The 6000-nt window shown below is 48.0% G+C and overlaps 1 protein-coding gene across 2 annotated transcripts in view; it reads right to left on the reverse strand.

Moving 5' to 3' along the window:
- Positions 1-5554, reverse strand: part of AGPAT3 (1-acylglycerol-3-phosphate O-acyltransferase 3) — an 84069-nt gene extending 78515 nt beyond the window's left edge. For both annotated transcript variants that reach the window (XM_056485129.1, XM_056485111.1), the window contains exon 1: positions 5184-5554. The gene's annotated coding sequence lies outside the window, so the exon portion shown is untranslated. The remainder of the gene's footprint in view (positions 1-5183) is intronic.
- Positions 5555-6000: the final 446 nt, after the last annotated feature.

Genomic DNA, 6000 nt, shown 5'->3' on the forward strand with positions numbered 1-6000 from the left:
ATGGGCATATTTTCTTTTGTCCTGTTTCACTGCTACTATGAATTTGAAATTGAAAGTTCTTGCCACTGAGCAGAGTAAACTTATAAGGCACACACCTCTCCTCCAAGAAGTAATGTCAGGACAATTCAGAATGAGCTAAATCCATCCCTTATCAGGACGTGCAGGTTCCACCCTGACCTAGACACCTTCATGCTGATGACCACAGCATCTGCAGATTGTTTCCATCAGCACAGACAGAGGAGAAGAGGCAGCAGGACAGGCTCACCCAGCCTGGCTCACACAAGCAGAGGCCAAGCCCCGGGCACGCTGCAAATCCCACTTTCTCATTACAGCTGGAGACAATGCCCATTAATTGTTTTGCCATCCATACAAAATTACTACAATACTCACTTCATAGGGTTGTCACAAGGATTATTTAACATCTCTGAAGAGCTTTGAAGAAGAAATAGTGGCTATTGTTCTCAGTAGCATAGAATTGGGAACTATCTCACATGAATTTTGCATGTGTGACAGTTGCAGCACCAATAGATTATTTTTCTTCACAAAAAAAAAAAAGTGCCTCACAGTAGCTCATTTACTCTGGGCAACATTTTAGTCAGAAATGTATTTTGTTTTGCTTGTTAATATATCCTAAATAGAGATCAACTTTGACTATTTAATTAATAGATTCAGGTGCTGTTTCTAGTCTCTCTTAATTAGGGAAACACTGCGTTTTTTACAAAGAACTCAGTTTAGGCTGTCAGGGCTTCTGGAGAGCACACTATAATTACTTAAGCAATGCTAACACACAAGAACAACAAGAGAAGGAAAAAAAGGAACTAAGAATGTCACTGAAATCTCATTTACAGCAAATGAGAAAGTCTGCATGGAGAAGAGCTGCTACACACCGAGTCCAATGTCAGACTGCTTAGCCTGACCATTAAATAGCTCTTAGCATTGATGCAGAACATTGTAGCAGTTTAAATAAGGGGTTGGTTTTTTTCTCCCTGAATACACAGGAGCTGTTGGATTCTAAATGTTCTGCAATACACTTGGATCCACCTCACTGGTATGGAAAACTTCTGCCACTTCAGTCCAAATGTATAAAGAATCTATACGGCTTTTCTTTCTCATAAAATACAGGGAAATCAACACCTACTTCAAGGATAAGCATTTTCTTTTTCTTTGTTTCTTTTTTTCTGAGCAGTCTGAAACTCTAACAGTAATCACACAATTAGGCAACAAGGTTGCAACCCAGACGATTTGGCAGAGGAAACTACCATTTCCACTACACCAGGCTTCAAATGATCTTTAAACTCTTTGGGACACAAACCACATCTTTTGTTTGGAAAGCAAACACCACATTATTGATACTACTGCAAGATAAATGACAGTATTAAGACCAGTCAGCACACCAGCTTTCATTCCCCATCCAAGAGGGAACAGAAATCTCGTTCTCTTTACTCCTCTTTATTTTCCTCTCACAGAGGAACTGACACCTATGGGTGCACAAAAAATGCAGCATTGCAGTAGCAAGCCTCAAGGAGCCTAAGTCCCAAGTTCCTCAATTCCCAGGGGAGACACAAGCCCAAAATTAAAATTACATGCTTGCTCTTCCTAAAGCTGCATGCCTCAGAATAGCCACAAGGGCTGGGGGGAAAGAAAAAAAATTAAAAGACAAAAAAAGCAACAGGAGCAACTGGGCTGTTTTGGCTGTTTTACCAACAGCAAGGAGAAGTACTCCTAAAACTATTTGGGTTTTACTTGGGTTTACCTGCAAAGAAGAGCCCCACAGGCTTTCAGTTCTTTTTTATAACACTGAATACTCATTTGGACAAGAACAAGAGCCCCAGTCTCCTGCTTCCCAAGAGAAATGTCCCATCCAGCACAGTAATGCTGGCTAGACAGCTACAAATACATGAACAGCAGAAGGCAGAGCTGCTGCAAAGGATGGACCCAAAGGCAGCACTTGCAGTTTGGTCCTTTTTGTAAAGACAAATATTTCTTTCATGTTTGCTATGACTTGTGTGCACCATGTCTAAGTGTTCATCCTCTCATCGCTGCTGTGCCTTGCATACTCCTAAATGTGTCCAGACCCTCAATCACAAGGAAATGTTACAGATAAATCATAAATATGTACTGACTTCGGAGGCATCAAAATAAATACATAAGCAAGGGCTCACTTCCTTTTTAACCATTTAAAATTTGGACCTCTGCAATTCATAAACCAAGTTTGGTACACCAGCAAACTAAATACTTCCTAGATTATCTTGATTTTGCCCACAGGTGCCTGTGTCCTAGTGATAATCAGTCCCTAACTTAGGTGCTGACTCACGCCTGGAATCCTACCAGGATCCTGCATCAGATGGCAAACTGATTTTCATGCAACACATTTAAGAGTATCTTCATCAAGCACGCAGCAGAGGCCTGGGGATTAGTGTTCCTTCTCCTTATTTTATCTTGGTTAATATCATGGGTAAAGAAGAAATTTAGATAATGCCTTCAAATATCTCTCTATTCCCTTCCTTTTCATTTTGGTTAAAAAAAAAAAAAAAAAAAAAAGTTATCAATTACTTGTTAAGAGCTACCCACAAGCAAAAGCTCCCTGGCCCTAACGTGGAATGCATAGACAAAGAGTACTTATTACAGATGTCTCTGCACCAGAAGGTAGCAGAACAGTGTGATAAGCAATGAAATCCTGGGTTCTCCTTGGGTTTTGTCATTTCTTTTGTTCTTTATCTCCCAGCACTTTGGGTACCAACAAAGACCAAAACACCAGGCTATGCATGCACTAATCGAAATTGAAAACACCCAGTGAAAGAATAGGACATTTCTAGCCTCTGCAGATGACAATTAAGTTTCTTCATCAGTACCCTGGCCATTCTTATCAAGAATTATGTTCTCATAAGCCAAAGCAGCAAGACTGAATGCAACCTTTCTTGGTTGTTTTTTTCTTTTTTTGCTTTAATTTGCATAGAGTGCAGAAGTAGCCTCCCAAAATTTATGGCTATCATAAATTTAGAATAGGTGAACTCATTACAGTTAACAGCAATACTTTATTCACACTGGTTCCCCACAAAATGTAAGCCTCAAATCCAATTATTCTGCAATAGTTTTCCAAGTAAACAAAACACCATTTAGGATTTGAAAACAATGCATCTTTCTGCTAACAGAGGCAGAGAAGAAAAAAAAATTAAGGCAGCACAGGACTATGCAATAATTTCATTTTGTAAGAAGATTAACACAGGGCAGAAAGCTTTAGCTCTGGCTGGGAAAAGAATGTATACTTCGTGCTAGGAGAGTTCCCTGTTACTGTAAGTGGAATTTTGTCCAGTTTGTTAATGCACCTCCTCAGAGACAAAAGAAACCACAAGGGGAAGAGGAAATGGCATTCTTTTTTCTGTTCAACATTACCTCAACTAAAGCCCATCCTGATTTCAACCCTTGTCAGGCACAACTTGAGCACTCTCAGCAGAGCCATCTGCAATGCATTGTTAAACTGCACTACAAAGTTTGGATAAGTGGTCCTGCCATTTTTATCATGCTCAGCAGGGACAATCTGGTCAGGTGTTTCTCCTGTGCTTGTTGAATTCCAGCTATATTTGGAGACCAACTGTTCTCTGTCCTGCTTTCTCCAATTAACTGTGTGTATAAGGGTGGAAAGGTGAAGGTGGGAATTAGGCAAGAAAGAGATAATGAGACTTTCTTAAGAGTGCTCTTAGAAAAGGCTGAAAACCATACTGAAAGTAACAAGCAGTATCTTAGCCATGAAGAAGGCTCAGTAACAATAGATGTGAGATGGAAAGAAGACTAGAGTACACAGAAGGAAACCAAAAGTCAAGGCTCCTGTGAAAGTTACAGGAAATGTTAGAACATTTATGTTTAAAATCCGAGGATCAGAACTGTTCTCAGCACAAGGAGTTCTGTACTAGCCCAATGCTCAACTACAACTCCATTCAACTTCACCATCTCCTACACAGCTGCAGGCTTGCAAGAAAACTAATGGAAACTGTACAAGTTCTACTCCTTGTAGAATCAAACTTGAGAAAATAAACACAAACACCTATGTGAGATTACGTTGAAATTCACACAAATGACCTGTGGTTCAAGCACAGTCTCGAGTGCAGAGCGTCACCACAAGAGAAGCAGTGCCAAGTCAAACGGAGAGCTTCACCACTCTGCTCCCAAACATGCTTGTCACATCAGCAGCTCACTGACAGCAAACATGCCATCTTGGACTCCAGCCTGCTTCCCTCAGAGCAGGACAGGGGGAAAGGCCATGGAGTTTATTTTGGCCTTGAAATTAATGAGTAAGATAACCTGATGAGCTAATGAGATTATTAATGCTTTGAAGAATGAGCAGCAAGATTCCTGGAAACTCTGACACTTTCCTTTCTCATACCACTCAGGCTCTCTGCCTAATCAATGAGGAAACATGAAGATTAAAAGAGGAAAAAATATTGGAGGGGAAGAACATACAAGTCTGGCATCGAACAGGTAACCATCTCAACACAAAAATTTCCATCAGAATACAGTGTATTAAAAGCTCTAAGGGGATAATCAGCGTGCTTGTTCATTCAGATGCCTACACCTTTGGCCAACACCTTAATATATCCATCAGCATCCTCTGAACAGAATCCAGGCACAACAGCATCCCATTTGGTTGCCTCTCAGATCAATAGGGTTTGCTCTTCTCCATTTTGCACTCGCAAGCCGTGCACCCAGGCACAGCCCGGCTCTCCCGAAACGGGCTTTCCTTTCTTTCTTTTTGTTGTAAACCCCTCCCCCACTTTTTGCCCGTCCATCCATCCATCGGTCCGTCCATCCATCCATCCGTCCATCCCCGGCAGTCGGCGGGGAGCCCAGCCGCCCTCCTCCCGGGACGGCGTCCATCTCAGCCGGGATGGGCACGGGACCGCGGCGCCCTTCCCCGGTACCGGTACCGCTACCGGTACCGCTACCGCTACCGCCCGCCGCCGCACAAAGCGCTGCCCCCGCCGGCGGCACCGGCACCGCCGGACCGAGCCGAGCCGAGCCGAGCCGAGCCGAGCCGGGCCGGGCCCGCTCCTCCCGCCCGCCGCAGCGGGGGCGGCAGCCGGGGCCTGTCCCCGGGGCTGCCGGCCGAGCCCCGGTGCGGGGGATGCAGCCCCGGGCTCCGCCGCCCGCCTCCCCCCGCGCCCCGGTACCGGCGGAGCGGCACCAACCTGCAGTCCCCGCCGCCTCCTCCTCTCCTCTCCTCCTCGGGAAGAGCCGGAGCTGCCTGTGCCCGCCTCAGCCTCCAGCCCCCGGCGGCGGCGGGCTGGCTGGGCGCCGCTGCCCTCGGGAGGCGGGGAAGGGGCGAGCGGGGCGGGCGGCTGCGGGAGCGTCGCTCATTGAGTGCGGCAGCCCCGGCTGTCGCTGCCGCCGCTCCCCGCAGCCGCTACTTCCTGTGCGGCGATGGTTCAGTTCCTCCCGGGCCGCTGGGGGCAGGAGAGCCGGGGGGCGGAGGAGGAGGAGGAGGAGGAGAGGGGGAAGGTCGGGTCAGATAGCGGGGGCGGCAGCGGCCGCCGCCGCTCCTCCCGCCCGGCGCGGCTCCGCCCCGCAGCGCCCGCCGGGGCTCCGCGCTGCCCGCGCCGCTGCGGGACGCGATGCGGCGGAGCCGCCCCCCCTGCGCCCGCCCATCACCCGCCGGTGGCCGCGGGGAGATTACCCAGCGCGGAGCGCCGCTCCCCGCAGCCCCAGCGCCCAGCGGAGACATGGCTCTGCCCCCGGGGAGGGAGCGCGGTCCGTGTGCGCCCGCCCGCCCGGCAGCGCATCCCGCGGCGCCGGGGAGGGAGGGAGGGATGCGGGGATGAGTGCAGGGATGAATGCAGGGATGCGGGAATGAGTGCAGGGATGAATGCAGGGATGCGGGGATGAATGCAGGGATGAATGCAGGGATGCGGGAATGAGTGCAGGGATGAGTGCAGGGATGCGGGGATGAGTGCAGGGATGAGTGCAGGGATGAGTGCAGGGATGAGCGCAGGGATGAATGCAGGGATG

Source organism: Oenanthe melanoleuca, chromosome 1 (genome assembly GCF_029582105.1).
Source record: "Oenanthe melanoleuca isolate GR-GAL-2019-014 chromosome 1, OMel1.0, whole genome shotgun sequence".
NCBI lineage: Eukaryota > Metazoa > Chordata > Aves > Passeriformes > Muscicapidae > Oenanthe > Oenanthe melanoleuca.